The following is a 16,182-nucleotide window of genomic DNA, read 5'->3' as shown; positions in this document are numbered from 1 at the left end:
TTTGTATTTTAAAAACCACCAAACATGGAGGCTGATATCTACAAAACCAATAAAGCACGTCATTTTCAGAACTGCCCCACGAAGGCATCTTGCATTTTCTTTTCGAAGTATAATTAATGTATGCAGTCTTTTACAGGGTGCCAAATACCTTGCACACACCCCTAAAAAAGAAACCCCTAGTATATCCTTCCCCTCCCAGCCTCTCTCTCTCTCAAAAAAAAAAAAAAAAAAAAAAAAAAAAAAAATCAAACCTGGTAATTCTAGCCCATTGATACCTTTCTGCATTAAACCTTTCCTGGTATGAAAGTCGTTTCAGCTCATCTGGAAGACTGACAAGCTAATACTTCTCTAGACCCAGAGAAAGGGTATTCCACGGCCAAGGCTCTTCCAAATAGGCAGGGAAAAAGTTGTACCTATTCAAACAGAGCGCGAGCCGGGCTCAGCTAGCGCTGCACAGGGAAGAGGCAAACAACTTGACAGTAAATGTAATTAGTGTTATACTTCCTGCCAAAATTAAACATGATATAAGCACACATATCAAACGAATTTGACGTGATACATCAACATTGATGTAGCTAAATATATAAAATGAAGGGCGGAGAGGTGGCTTAGCTTTTGGAAGGATGGGAGTAGGGTGGTTTTTTTAATTTAAGGGAAAAAAAAACAAATCTTGACATGCCTCCATCATTTCTGTGTCTCCATCTTGTTTGTTCATTAAAGTTTCTCCTCTCCTTTCTAATTCCTTTTTCCATTATGGTCAGAGTGACACAAAACATCCTCTTTTTGTTGCAGCTCACTGAAATCGAAGCTGCATCATGCCTCTTTTTCACGTCTTTTCTTCCCTCCTTGTCACTCAGAGGCTTCAACCCATTTGCTTTCTGAACACATTTCCAGTCCGAATCTGTTTCTCGACACCAGCTGGCTTGTTTGCCGCTTCTCTGTCTCATTTGCACCCACCAAAACTCCTTCCCATCAGACCACATCTCCATTCCAAATTGCCACCATCTCCTGGCTGTCACTAACACATCCCCTTTCCCCCATCCCAATAACAAATTTCCGTCATCTTTGCAGACTTCTTAGTACGAGCAATTTTGTATTATTTTAAACATTTTCTACTGTTTTCCTTCCTATGAACCACACAATTATCTCACCGCTCCCTGACAACTTGTAAAGCTTCTCTATGTTTGCTCGTTTTTCCACCAGGTTAGTTTCAGCGCAACACATTGCCCCAGTCATGTTTTTCTTGGTCATTTCACTACGCTGACCAAACATCTCAGACTCATTTCACATCTCTCTGTGTTTAGCAAAACAAGACAAAAGAGTAAGGTATTGCAAGCTCTGCGGAGAAACCCTCCCTTATCAAATTCCAGTCTCAAGCTCCAGAGATACAAAAACCAAACCAGAGCATCTCTAGAATCAAGAAGTGTTAACAAAAGCCTCAGAAAATAACTTATTTGGGTGCTACTCTATCAAATGTACATCTTTAGTACCTAATTTAGACCTGATACTGGAGGAGAAGAGAGAATCATCCCAGCTCAACACCAAAGCAGAAGTAAGAGGAAGACAGCAACCCTCAATGCTCTCAGAGTTCAACCTGAGGATCAGTGGGCTTTTCTGTTAAATGGAAAAAAATATTAAAAAATCCCAAACAAACAAACAAACACACAAACACCCCCCACACCTCCCTTCTCAAAAGAAAAAGAACTGAACGCTTATTTTATTTTTGCTTCTGCTAGAAAGCAACACCAAAGCTTTCATTTACAGGCAGCCAAGTTTTATTCCAGAAAAATGACCGCTTCATTTGGGGGCAATTTAACCTTTTGCCTATCTTGTTTCAATTTCCATTTTGGATCAGATTTTTACTTAAAAATACTATCATGAATTCCAGCAATGTTTAGACAAAATTCTGCAAGTTCCCAAATCACTTTACTTCTTCGGAAAGGGTGACCTTTCACCAGCAATACGCTCTCCATAGACCAAGTTGTGTCCTCCCCAGCTGGAAGCTCTGGGCCGCTCTATTTTCAGCAGCACCTGAATTTGCCACTAAAGTACTTGAGATGGAAAAAATCTAGGCCAACCACAGGTATTTATTTTTGATGGAAAGTTTAAAAATTACTTTACCCCCCAAAATAAGTCTTTAACTGGACTTGTCTTTGCTGTTCCAGCAAACACAGAGCATATTGCTGTTCATCTCCCGACAAATTACTCTCCGGGAGAATACAAATCACCCGTGCCGAGCTTCAGAAAGGCTCTGGAAGAGAGCTCTGTTTCAACCCACTAGAGACAAAAAGCCAGCCACAAAACAGACTCCATCCCAGTGGAAAGCCTCCCTCGCTCATAAACACGAGTTTTAATCCCATTCATTAACGGCTGAATTGCGCTCACCTTTATTGTGCTACATCTTCAGGTCCCTCTTCCATCCATTATGGCTTTTGCTGTGGGCGTATTATCTGTTTTATTAACAACTGTAATACAATTCAACACATATTCCCACACCAGACAGGTTATTTTCCTGACTATTCTAAAACATTTCACGGATGGAACACAGATGAATATTTAAATAGCGAAACAATACTACTAAAAAAAAAAAGAAAAAACCAAACCCCACCGCAAGAAGAAATCCTACTGTGTTCCTGTTGGGATGGGTTTGGAAAAGAAAGTTTGCTGTATCTGTCAAGCCTCCCACCATCCAAGTTTTCTCCTTCATGAATGAACAGCACACACTAAAAACTGATGCTACATAAACTTTACATCACTGCTAGAGACAGCTGCAATCACAAACTCCGCTGCTCTGGCCGCTACTAAAGCTGTATATCCTGTTTACTAGAGCTGTCTGAAATTAATTACAGAATCTTAAATATTTGCAGCCTACAGGTTTTTTAAGTATCTCTGAAGGCCTTCATTAATGCCCAGGAGTCGTTACTCCCACGGGGCAGCACCCTCAGCCTCACTGCTCTGCTCTCTACTGCAGTTTTGCAATGAAAACCCAGCAGTTCAGTGAGAATAGGTGCCCAAGCAAAGAAAAAACTTCTATGTAGAGACAGAATATCACTCTCCTGTTATACATGTATAGAAAAAAAACCCACGAACTCTTTTTAATATATATATTTCTATATCTCTGCTCTGGCGAGTTCCACTCTCCACAATCTCCTGTTGAAAACCCAGCAGACAGAAGCCCACACTGCTCTCGCCATGTGCTGAAACAATGCCAATAGGAATTAGAAACTATTGTGGGAGATGGATCAGAAACAGCCACAGTTATACCTAACAACTGAAGAGATGGTTTCATTTGATCTTTCTTTTGGAAGGCCACACCAGTCTGAAAGAGCTAAATGGCACATAGCATCCTTCTGCCCATTCCTGGCAACCTGAAGACAGACAAGGAGTCCCCCCTCACTCTGAGCAAGGCTGGGACCAGAAGTTTGCCACATTAATTTTAGACCATCTCCAACCTTTCAAATGTACCCAGTATTCACTAACAGAATATCCTTTTTCTGCAGAAATACTTACATTTTCTATTTCAGCAACTGAGTCAGGAGGGTGACTATTACTCCACTTTCTAACAGTTTTTAAGTGGTTTTGAATGTTTGTTTATTTTATAAAAGCATTTATTTTCCCCTCTCTCCTCGTTCATACTACCCTTTCAGGTCAAATCACCTCAGCTAAAATACTTTTCATACTTTACTGCACCACAACTGGGTTTGCATCCTCTGCCTTCACCAACAGGCACTTGGCATCAGCCAGGGCCACCGGAGCCGCTGCAGGAATAGCAGATTATCTCACATGTTATCCCGTCTCCACTAGCGCCTACCCAGCACGCGTATGGATATCCTCCATCACGCACACACACGTTGTGGCGCTGCCCTGCAGCCCCACAGACGGCCAGTTGCCAACCCTAAGCAAAGGGGACGGTGCTGCAACAGGCAGGCAAGTACAGGGAGGCACAATCCACTGCATAAAACGAAGACAGCTTAGGCAGGTAGAAGTTACTACATCATTAAGACAGTTTTTCCCTTGCTTTGTCGGTGGTCCTTGTCATTTCATACACTTTCTCAAAATAGCTGCCTCCTGTGTGAGTGCAGGTGGAAAAAAATCCCAACCTCCTTTTAAAGTAGCTAGCTGATTTTCAAACCCAAAATATGAGCATTAGCTGGATGAGACTCAAGAGGAAAGAGAGAGAAGCAACCAAAAAGCTTTTCTAAAACAATTAGAAGATTGTTTCAGTCAGAATAAAAGCTTAACAAATAAAAATCATAATAGAAAGGAAGCGCAACTAAAAGCATTCCCAACAAAAGTGGTGCAGCATGTTCTTAATATTCAAGGGTTTAAGCTAAATACAGCAGAAGTACAAAGGAATGCCTAAAGATAACTCAATAAGGAGGTATTCAAAGCAGAAATAGCATTACCAGCATGTTTATGGTAAGCTTGCTAGTCCAAAGCACAGTATTTTTTCGGTTCTCATGTTAAAAACAAGCACTTGTGCTTAGACACAGAAGTAGGGCAGGACAGTTCGTCAGTGACTCAGAGACTGGACCTCTGCAGACTAAGAGCAGGCAGGGAAACCTGCCTTCCTCGCAGACTTGCTGGTTTTAAATGACCCACACAACGTTTTTTATCCTCTAGCACAAATCACTGGGAGATTTTATTTTTTTTTCCAAATAAACAGTACTTTATTTTACCTGTGGTGCTTTACCCGTTTCCCCTACCACAGCACCCAATTCATCAACATCCTGGAAGCAGCTTTGGATGCGGTGGGATGCATGGCTTCCAGGACGAGCACTGCAGGGCTCAGCATCCATGAGCACCACCCCGGCCTCACCTGGCAATCACACCTCCACTTCACAGCACACCCTCCCTTTTACCTTACTTCACCTGATCCCGGGGCAAACAAGAGGACAGGCAGCTTTACCAATATCTGGAATGCTCTCTCAGTAATAACTTAAGATTTTCAAAGCTCAGGCAAAGAGCTGGAGCGACGCGTGGGCAAAATCTCATGGTGTGGGAGGACCCAGAACACACCAAGCAACTCGCCACGACAGCACAGATTTTCGTCCAGGAAGTCTGATTCCGTCTTATCATGAAACTCAATTATAATAAGGCAAGACAGCCCATCCATAGCTCCTTAACTTCTCTGGTTTACAGGCAAACCACACAAGCTCTCAACCCTAAGCAGTCCCAGCAACGCTGCTAACACAGGAGCCTGTGAACTGCGTCCGGGACAACATAAATTTGCATTTTCTATTGTGTTAATAAAGAACAACGCACCAACATTTCGTGAAATCAATGTTTTTGTCTCACCATACTGAAACATAAAACCCCTGAGATTGAAGAAAGTTCCTAACAACTGACAGCCTAGACACATACTTTTTGAATACGCTTCAAGGCAATCCAGCAGGACAGTTTCCCTCACCTACAAAACGCCCCAAGAAGTTCCCAGAACCTTTGCATCAAGCAGCAGACAGATTTCCTTTTCCCCCCCCATCCAGCCCATTGCTAGCATCAAGCCCCAGCACAGCACACACCATTAAAGCACAGCATACACCTCTAACGGGGAATGGAGAACTCACCTCCCTGAACAACAGCCTGGAGGCATTTCCACCACCTCTTTAATCTGCGACAGCTTCCCCGTGGCTCAGCTTTCATAATCCCTCTCGGTTAAGGTACGGGAGTGCAAGCAGCATCGCAGGGCAGGGAAGCAGAACAGACACGGGCATTCACGTTGTCGGCGCAGCACTGTCAACTCAGGGATTATTTAATTAATATTTTTTTTGTATTTTCTTATCCCACTCTTTGCTTACAGCCTGCGCAGCCAGACGAATTTAGTTGCCTTGGACACCCGGATAGGACCATTCACACCGCATCTTCCACCACACGACCCCCCTGCCCACCTACCAACAGCAACGGGGAAATCAAAAGCTTCCAAAGTGCAACCACCACCTGGGTTTTCCACGCCCCAAAAACCATTCCAGCATCGCTGTTCTTCAGCAGCGAGCTTGGCACGAGCTATCTGCAGCATCTGGCATGTTTCACTCGCTCCAGCTCAGGCTCCTCACGTGCTCTCCTCTCCTACCAGCCGCTGGGAGAGCTGCTGCCGTGCCCAAATACGACCGGAGCAAGTGTCTAAAACAGGCACGGGAGTTCTGTTCATCTGCCTGAGGGCAAGACGTAAGAGACTGAAGGCCGGTTAGGGAGAAAAAAATGAAAAAAATTAATTACATTGAAGTGCAAGGAGAGCCGTGGGAATCCCCACTTCTTACTCGCAAACCCCAGAACTTTTGTGCCATCAAAGGCAGGTAAAAGCAGCAGCCGAAGTGCCTCCTACCAGAACTGTGTGTCAGCAAACAGGCGTCAGTGCGATCCTTATCGGTGAAGGCTTTCTAGTGAAGAGACGTCCCTAGAAAGCAGCCGCTACAAATACAGTTTTCCTGAATACCGTTACTGATCCAGAAGTAATGAAATAGCAGATAATATGGCCCCAGGGTACAAATCAACCACCTACCCTAATGCATACAGATGGAGCTCAATAGCTCTTCTGGTCTCCCATTACCAGAGTGAAATGGGATCTCTGAAACACCATCGTGGCAAAGCAGAAGAGAAGCTTACTAATGAGCACTGTTTATTTCTGATTCAGAAAATGCTTTTAAACCCTATAATCAGAAAAAAAGCCTCTGCTTTCATGTATGAAGACAAGTAGACACAGCTTCCCACCAAGATAAAAAAGCCAGAATGTACAACCTCCTGTTCTTCCCAGATTTTGCAGAAAAGGCTTTGCTGAGAAGTGTCTAAATACTTTTTGTAATAATCAACAATGAAACTTTATCCCGTCCCACCAAAGAAAGTAGCAAAACTGCCATGACTTACAGACAGCTGGATCACGCTCCTCTTGCTAACGTTCGCATCAGTTAAAGCAGTAACTTCCACAATGCTCTAAAACCGACTCGGCAAAGGTATAAGGTACAGAATCTCTCTGCTTCCATCCTTAGGAAAATTCAGCACTTAACACGAAGAGCCTACTCCCGCAAAGCCGTTATGTTCTGCGTTCTGAGGTCACATCCCCACAAACCAACCAAGCCAAAGCGCAGCGACGCACACACATCACAACCCCCGCAGTACCCCCACCTGTCTTCTTCTTTGAGAAGTATCACCTCCTCAAGCACGTTACTTTAACGCCATCTCTTTCATCTTTGACGTGACATTACTTAAACGCCACTAAAAACCCTCCAGAACCTAAAGAGTTCGCCACTTTCTTTTAATGAGTTTCCTTAAAGTTTGAAGATCTTGACATGAGTCAAACACCCACACAAGGAACCTGCGTGACACAAGGCACAAGAAACAGCAGCGCTCCCGGTCACCACGTCCCCTCTCACGTACTTTCAGTGATAGCGAGTTCTAACAGGTACATTATCTCACTCACCCGCGCGCACGGTAATGACAGCCCCTGCACGGCTTCTTTCAAAAATTACATTCTCGGGAAAATCAATTCCTTAAGCTGCTTTTTCGTTTTCATTAGAGGAATTAAACAATATATTTCAATTATACAAAAGAGCTGGAGGCAGCGGTCAGCAAGTACTTTTATGACCCTCATCTATTCTTTTAAAAGTCTTCTCCAGAAACGCTCAGGCAGGCACAGGAGTGGGAGGGAGGGAGGAGGAGGGAAGGAACACGTCTACACTGAGTCCTCATTCATATCTTCACGCAAATAAAGTCCAAACTCTATACGGTTTGACCTTGAATAAATAACAATACACGAAATAAATAAAAGGACAAGCATGACAAATTGAGAATAAACGTCGAAAGTAATGAATGGTAAAGAAGGAAGAAGCGTGTGAGAGTGCCTTACTTAAAATCACCGACTGAAGAATCAATGGAGGGAAAAAGCCAAGCCAAGCCAAACACATTTCAGGACTGTGACTGGGTGAAAAAGTAAGCTTTTTCAGCCCGACAAAAGGCACAAGCCCGAGAAGCGGCGGCTCCCCAGCAGAGCCCGTGCTACTTTTAGAAGCTCTCCGGCGGCCGGGAGAGGACCGCAGCCCCCGCGCCCGGCGGTGACACCGCTCTGCGCTGCCCGAGTCCCTCCTCTCCGCCCAAACTTCACCTGTGCCGGGGAGGCGGCGGCGCCCCCAGCCCAAACCCCGCACCTCCCGCCAGCGGGGACTGAGCCGGAGCCGGGGCCGGGCTCCCCCGCACAGCAATTCCAGCCGGAGCGCTTCCCAAAAAACCACCGCAACTTCTCCCGTGGGTCCGTCCACCCTCTTCCTTCACCCCCTCCCCGGACCCACCCGCTCCCCCGGCAGCGGGGCGGCCGCACCTCCTGGCAAACCCGGGGCGCGACATGGAGCCCGGCGCGGTTGGCGGCGGCGGGGCGGCAGCTCTGCGGTGCCGGTGCCGCGGGCGAGCCCGGGCTGGGGGGCGGAAAGGAAGGCAGGGGGGCGGCGCCGTCCGCTCCCCCGGGAGGGGAGGAGGGATGGAGGGCTGGCGGGGGGGCACACACTCACCCACGCAGCAGGGCGGAGCGAAGATGGAGGCTCGGCGGCAGCCGCCCGCCCATCCATCCCGGCGCGGCCGGCGGGGGAACCGGCGCCGCCTGCGCCCTCTGCCGGGAGCGGCGGGGAGGGAGGGAGGGAGGGGGGTGGCCGGTTCCCCCCTCCCCAGTACCGGCTGCTCCCGCCCCGCTGAGGGTGGCTCCGGTTTCCCCTCCGCACCGCCGGCTCCTGGGCTTTTGGCCACCGGCAGCTGCAAACCCCGTGGAGGTTTAAAAACCCGTGGAAAGTTATTTCTTAAGCTTTTAACGCAAACGCAGACCGCGTTTTCCGCGTATCTTGTTAAATACGCAGTAGCTCTTGACAAAATGAGTGAATACGGAGTTTTAATTGTATATTTAGCCCACACCAAATTCACCGTTCTGCATTTTTCGTAAAGCATAGAATGCGTACAGGGATGGGGCCGGGCAGGCACCTCTGCAAGCGCTTAAAACACTCAGGGCCCTGAAACTATGAAGCAGTTACCGTCTGGAGAGCCCTACTGTTGAAAACTCTAGGTCTGATGTTTGCATAGGATAATAGAATAGTTTCGGATGGAAGGGACCTTTAAAGGTCGTCTAGTCCATCCCCACTGCAATGAGCAGGGACATCTTCAACCACATCAGGTTGCTCAGAGCCCCGTCCAACCTGACCTTCAATGTTTCCACCTTCTGGGCAACACGTTCAAGTGGTTCACCACGCTCATTGTAAAAAATTTCTTCCTTGTATCATCTAAGTCTTCCCTCTTCTGGTTTTTACCATTACCCTTTGTCCTACTGCAACAGGCCCTGCAACAGGTCCCTCCCCATCTTTCCTGTAGCCCCTTTAAGTACTGGAAGGCCGCTATAAGGCCTCCCCAGAGCCTTCTCCAGGCTGAACAACCCCAACTCTCTCAGCCTGTCCTCACAGCAGAGGTGCTCCAGCCTCTGATCATCTTCGTGGCCTCCTCTGGACTCACTCCAACAGGTCCGTGTCCTTCTTGTGCTGAGGACTCCAGAGCTGGACGCAGCACTGCAGGTGGGGTCCCACCAGAGTGGAGTAGAGGGGGAAAATCACCTCCCTTGACCTGCTGGCCAATCTTCTAATCCATTTGCCATGAGGATCCTTCCAGTACTTCCATAACAACCCCCGATAATCACTAATATGCTCTCTACAAGCTTTGCCTGAGGAAAGTTAGCCCCATTGACTTTCAAAGTCATCTAAGTCATATTTTCAGGAATTTAATTAGTGCAAGAGATCACCAAACTGGCTGAAGTCCTCGATTAAGGAGGGAATATTTATCGATTGCAGGGAGAGGAGGCAGGGTAGATACTGAATCCATCACTTTTTAAATACATGAAGTGAATGATCTCAGTTTAGTTTACCTGCACTGTTTAAAAATTCAAATAGGCATTATTCAGCACAACCAACATTTTTTTATATACCCAGTCAGTAAGTTTAGGTGTTATTCAGGAAAAATTAATGCATATATTCAACTTGGCAAGAACCAGGTGACTGTACACACAATGAAATTACTACAATATTTATTCCAGCTTTTCACACAGTTTTTATTTCTGCGTTGTTAAAGAAGGTTCATGCTCACACTATGTGGAGTGTGAAATTAATTACGACTACTGAGAATGAGAAATAACTCCAATGACATGAAGCTGGTATAAACGAATGACAATTAGGCCCTTTAAGACTAATACATGACCTTTGCGCTAGCACCGTACCCCTGGGATAACCTCTTCAGGCTCTGAAAATTAGCTCACCACCAGATGTTTTTCATTCAACAGGAACAATGTATATAATTTTTTAATGAACCAGTTGCGTCACACTTGTTTCCCATCTTATTTTTTCTTTACAGAAATACTAAATATCCATAAATCCTAATGCAAGAATTGTTCATCTCGCCATAGCACCTACAGACCCCAAACGACACCAGAACTTTGGTGCGCTGGGCTCTGTATAACAAAAAAGCATTCCTGCCTCGGAGAGATTTTGTCTTACAAAGGCAAGAGATTGCAGAGAAGAACGGAAGGCAGAGAGATGTGAGGATATTTATCATAAGGCATGAAATCCGATCAGAGATTGAAACACAAGCCTCTGGCCTCCAGGTTCAGTCCTGCCCATTGCTCTCATGAGTTATGAGGCAGCATCCTGGAGGTTTACTGGGGAAGTCCAGCAGAGATTGCACTTGAGCTGGTCAGGAATGTTCCAAACTAAGTTTTGTGAGAAGAGTTGCATTTGTTAAAGATTATTTGTTTTTAACAGGTTTTCTCCTGGATGTTCCTCAGGTCAGAGAGCCCGACCCCAAATGCCCAGTAATGAGTGGCAGAGGGCACCCACCGGGCTGCACCAGCCCCAGCTTTGCTTCTCTGTTGCCTGCTTCTTTTTTCCACTGAAAAGTTTTGAAAGGTCTCATTTTTGTCTGTTACAGAATGGAAAACATCTCTTGAAATGTCAGGGGTTTTTCACAAGCGACATGCCTTTTTCTCCTGACCATCCCTGTGCAGGCAGCTACACTCTGCTTCCCTTCTTACAGCCCTCGCCTTGTCCTCTGCCGAGAGGAGCTGCGTTTTGCACCCCACGGTTCATCTGGAGCTGAAGCATCTGGCAAACTGCACCGCTGCAACTCTCAACTTAATTTGCCAATGTAGAGTTTGCATTAATGCAGCTAATGTAGTGTCTGGGAGCCTGAACTCCATCCCCCCCCCAGCCCCAGGAGCAGCACTGATGAAAAGAGGCAGCGCAAGAGGGCGAGAAGAGTCCTCGCTGCCCTACAGCCAGCTGAGTGCCACACTGATGCGTTCTTCAGCGCACACGTTTTGGCTTTGATTATCTTCCTTGAGACTTTAGTTTTCCTCAAAATCTTTACGGAGGACTAAAAGATGTGTAGGAAATAAATATGGAGTAAACATGTAGGAAATAAACCTGCTTTTCTCAATTTCAGTAGAAAAGCTGAAGTAAAAGACCAAGAAGCAGCAACAGGAAAATAAAAGCAAAAATGTAGAGCATGAAGGAGCCTGGAACTCTGAGTAACCTGTTAGGCTGGTTTTTAGCCCAGATCACTTGTTCCTTCTTGTTCCTGCAATTTGTGATGCTCTTGGTACGTGGATCTCGCCTGCTTTGTGGGGCTCAAAGAAAGAAAACTGGTACCCAAGTAGTGCGAGTACTGGAAGCACTACGCCAGTTCTTGCTTACGGATGACTGGCTCAGCCTAAGAAGGGAATAACAAAGCCTCCTGAATGACAGCTTGGATCAAGTTCATAATGACCTGGTTTGTACAGGCCAGGTGTTATGTAGATTGGAGCTTGTTATTGAGCAAAATTTTGGCAAGCCTCGCGATGGCACCAGCCAGTTCCAGCAGAGCTGGGCAGAAAGCCACAGACTACAGGCAGGTCTATCTTCAGCAAGACGGGCAAAGAATCCGTCTTTTTCTGTACTCGGTACCCTGGGGATGTGAACCAACCTGCCTGCACAGCATCTGGAATAAAGCTCATAAAGGAAGAGAGAACAGTTTCAAAACATGGAATTCCAGGCTTAAAAAGAAGAGGAAAGTATGTATAAAAACACGTCGCCAAGTTTATTGTCTGTTTCTTAGGGAGCAAAAATTCAGACCAAAATGGTACAAGGTAACAAGAGCCTCCCGCTACAGCGTTAATGGAAAGTGAGCAAACTGTTACAAAATGTTCCTACCAGTATATCCCATATTTGTTAGGAAGTCTTTCATAATACTGCATCAATTTTTACACTATCTGAAAGGAGTTACTAGAGCAATGCGGATGAAGAGCTATCAAAATTAGGGCTCACCTATGATTTGTTTTCTTCCTCTCTACCATTAATATGTGCATACTATGATTTGTTACTTAAGCTAGTTGGGCTTAAATTTGATTCTTTCTTTAGATAGCCATTTTTTAAAAAGAGGAAGACACCAAAAAAACAAATCAAGGAAAGTATCTTGGGTGCCATTTTAGTAATAACAATTAATGTTGAACTTTCAGGAAATCTGAGCGCTTTTCACCAGTACTAAGCATTTATTCCTGTGCCCAAAGTTAATAAAAGACACTGTACAAATCAGATCAAAGCCAGTTGGATGAATTGATCAGGTTTCTATTTTTTTGTTGTACTGAATATACTGAAGACTGTAAGCGTGGTGACGGTTGCATCGTATCACAAAAGCTAGTACATCTCAGAACAAAAAAAAAAGGGGGGGGGGGGGGGGGGAATTTCTGAACTGTGTAATCTTTACCAGGATATTATACCTGCAAACAAATGCCAGCTTTTTCCATATACGAAGTATGGCATTTTTACTGTGGTAGTATCAGCTTTCATATTGAAGTCAATGGCACCAGAGAAAAGAAGCAGAAAGCCAAGGAGATAATGAATGCCTGCCACAATGGATTTGCAGCCTAAAGGCACAGCTTTGGAGAAGTGTTACACACAGGACGGGCACAAAGTAGGTGTGGTTAGTCAGCTTTAATGCTCCATGGAAAGAAAGGCGGGTTACGAGGAGTTTCTTAAATCTCTCGTTGTTCCAGAACTTACACCGAGGCTTAGAAGTTTATTTTTAATAGTCTATTATAAGCTGGGATCATGAGAACCTGAAAAAAAAGAAATTATCCTCTCATCCTTAGGGGCAGCGCCTCAGAAATCGATGCTAATGAACAGACTGCAGCATACGGAAGCTTGCATTTCCCCTGCTGCACCAATTTTGTGCATTCACAAGGGACACTGCAAGTGCCATCAAGTGTAATTAGAAACAGGGAGGGGGGGGAAAAAGGGTATCGTTCATTCACACTTCTCATGGCGTCATTTCTTTGTGGCAGATTTAACAGAGATTAAACAGGCATTCAGTTTAATACTAGTCCTATTAAGGACCAAACATAATTTATTTTTAATTATGGAGTTATCAAGACACCAGCATAATTGATGGCAGTCCTGTTGTGAACATATCCTTAGATGATGACTTCGTTAGTAAGAGAAGAAACGCATACAGGCAGGATATTTATCTTTACTAACGTTCTAGTTAGAGTATACCTCTGCAAACGCTTACAGCCAGTCTTAACGTTGGGTCCAAACCCAACACCCACTACTCCAACCCAGCACAATACCCCAAATCCCAGTGTGCAGCCCTGCCTGCACCTGAAATATCTGCTGACCTGGGATTTGAAATCAATCCTCCCTGCGGCGCAGGGTTTGCCAGATGCGCAGAGGTTGATAAGCACACCAGCCCCCTCTTCTCCACAAGCCATCTGTCCCTTCCTACTCTTCTCCGCCCAAGTTCTGCTCTTTGTGTCCCACAAATGGTGGCAAGTGTTTCCTAAGGGACACACAGCTCCCCTTTCTGTGACTATTGCACACCACAGTTCAAGGCACAGGTAGCAGAGGGTGTAAATTGCAAATCAGACCTAAGTACCAGTGGAGGTTCAACCCCGTTGCATTGCCCAGTGGCTCCCCAGCCACCTTGTGGAGATTCGCTCTTGCTCATCCCTCCTGTTCCCGCTCCCCACCGTGCACCCTACCACAGGGGGTTACAGATGTTGCACGTAACACGGGGGAGAAAAAAACCCTAGAGCAATCAAAGAGCTTTTCTGATAACGGAAGTGAAAGTAGAACATTTCCTCCACGGCTGACTGCTCTTGGCCCACTCCTTTTGTAGGCACATCAGCAACCCAAGTGTTCGAGGAGGACAGGGCTCTGCTGTCTGTACCTAGCAAGCACCGTGACAAACAAGAGCCGCGTGGCCAGAGCTGTCCCTTGGCATTTTACACACTGAAAATCTCTTCAAGAGCAAGTTAACTTCTACAAAAGGGAGAAATACATTTGAACGTTGACATTATTCATACCCCACAAGAGTGGATTTGCGTAGAAAATCACTAGTTGTTATACATTATCATTTAGACTTAAGATCTGATGTCCTACATCCCTTCCACCAAAGGAGAGCATTAACTATTTGCATTCTACATCTTTTTGGGTCACGCCCTGTGCCTGCACATCTGCTAACGCAATTATACATGCCCTGGTGCACAAAGATCAGAAAACACCATACGGATCATAGAGACGTGATCTGCACAAGGGCTTTTTTCATTGTCACCGACCCTGGAATCATTTCTCCAGTTCAAATTTCAAAATCATCTTGACTGTTATTTTTGAGAATGCAGGATCAGACCTTTTGATGCCAGCGATGGGTTGAAGGGGGAGGAATATTTATCAAAGAAAGAATCACCGCAAATTATAGCACAGACCAGAACTACTGCAAAAGACTAATTATCTTCTTGGCTAGAGCCTTGTTAGTGTTCGAGGAAACACGATACTTGTATTGATGTGTAAGAGAAAGTCCTTTGTAAATAGCATGGCGTGCCAGTTAAAGAAAGACACGAGTAGGGTGCAGCATGAAGCAATGCATCGGCCACGTACTCACCAGCCACGGCAGGGCAAGAGTTCCACCTGCCATGCAAAAGAAGAAAAGCTTCAATGGAGGCACTTCACAAGCTATTAACCTTTCCTGATTGGAGTCTTGCTTTACAGAAAGAGCAGCGAGTACCTACTCGAAGAAGGGCTTTCCTGCAAATAGTAACTGGCAATAATTTAGCAGCTGGGGAACCTGTCAAGTATTAAGGTTTTTGTGTCTTGAGACACCACTTGGTTAGTAACAAAGGTGATAATAAGAGATAAAGGCGGCTCATGCTAGTGACTAATTATTAGATAGGAAATCTATGGAGCAGAAAACTAAAATTCAAGTTATTTTCTTATAATTTTGGTTTTGCTTTGGTTTGGGGTTTTTTTCCTCTTTTTTTTAGTTCTTCTGTTCCACTGCTTTAATTAAGTGTTGAATACAAGGTAAGGGATTTGCTTAACACAATCAATAACGGCATTCTGATGCTGATGTTAAACTGACTTGCTATTTTTAACATGCTGCTTAGTTATTGCCCATCATCCTTAGTCACGCCTTGGGGCTCTGCAGATACGCACCAGAGTAGGAGATTCCCAAGCAGGGCTTTGCCTCAAGGAGGCCGAATCCTGTCGCATACTTGTGAGCATCCATGCAAGAGATTAAGGGTACCACCAAACACGTCGGTGGTGATAAGAAGTTTTCATGTGTAGACAGCCGTCTGCAGAAATCTGGTTTGACTCAGCCACACTCATAACGAACAGCTTTCACTTACTGCCATACTTTACTGGATTTAGCTGTCTTTATCTTGTGAATATTTTACAAAGCCAGTACACGTAAGTATTTCTAACACTAGAAAAAAATGTGCCTTAATAATACTAGAGAATACCTTGGTACCATTTATTATTTAAACAAATTGTTATTAAATTCCCTGTCAACATGAAACAGGAAAGCGTTCACACTAGAAATGGCTGCAATTTTTAAGACAAAAAAAAAGAGGTAATTTAAAATTCCAGAGCGGAAGTAGGGTGAAAGAATGAACAGAAATTCACTCAACAGCTTAATACTCAGCCATGTTTTTCAGAAGATTTCTCTGGTTTCTTTGCACTAAAAAGCAGACACCACTTTTTGCCTAAAGAACCAAAGACGAGAGGGATGGTCAACTCAGCTCAGAGCCTTCCCTTCATACCAGGTCTCTCTCCTTCTCCAGAGGCTCCCTGTTTAGTGCCTAAACATCACAGCGCTCTTCAATTTCTACACGCCTTGCGTACCTTTGCAAATCATTTAGGA

The 16,182-nt window shown here is 45.1% G+C and overlaps 1 protein-coding gene across 6 annotated transcripts in view; it reads right to left on the bottom strand.

The window, feature by feature from the left end:
* Nucleotides 1-8,431, bottom strand: part of THSD7B (thrombospondin type 1 domain containing 7B) — a 330,826-nt gene extending 322,395 nt beyond the window's left edge. For 3 of the 6 annotated variants that reach the window (XR_012588260.1, XM_074594198.1, XM_074594195.1), the window contains exon 1: nucleotides 8,309-8,402. The gene's annotated coding sequence lies outside the window, so the exon portion shown is untranslated. Of the gene's footprint in view, nucleotides 1-5,567; nucleotides 5,628-7,414; nucleotides 7,461-8,308 lie in introns of those variants that run through there. The other 3 variants (XM_074594199.1, XM_074594197.1, XM_074594200.1) reach the window with 3 other exon arrangements.
* Nucleotides 8,432-16,182: the final 7,751 nt, after the last annotated feature.

The sequence above is a fragment of the Larus michahellis genome, chromosome 7 (genome assembly GCF_964199755.1).
Source record: "Larus michahellis chromosome 7, bLarMic1.1, whole genome shotgun sequence".
NCBI classification, from domain to species: Eukaryota; Metazoa; Chordata; class Aves; order Charadriiformes; family Laridae; genus Larus; species Larus michahellis.
Note: the sequence above shows the minus strand (reverse complement) of the source record. Positions and strands in the feature narration are given on the sequence as shown.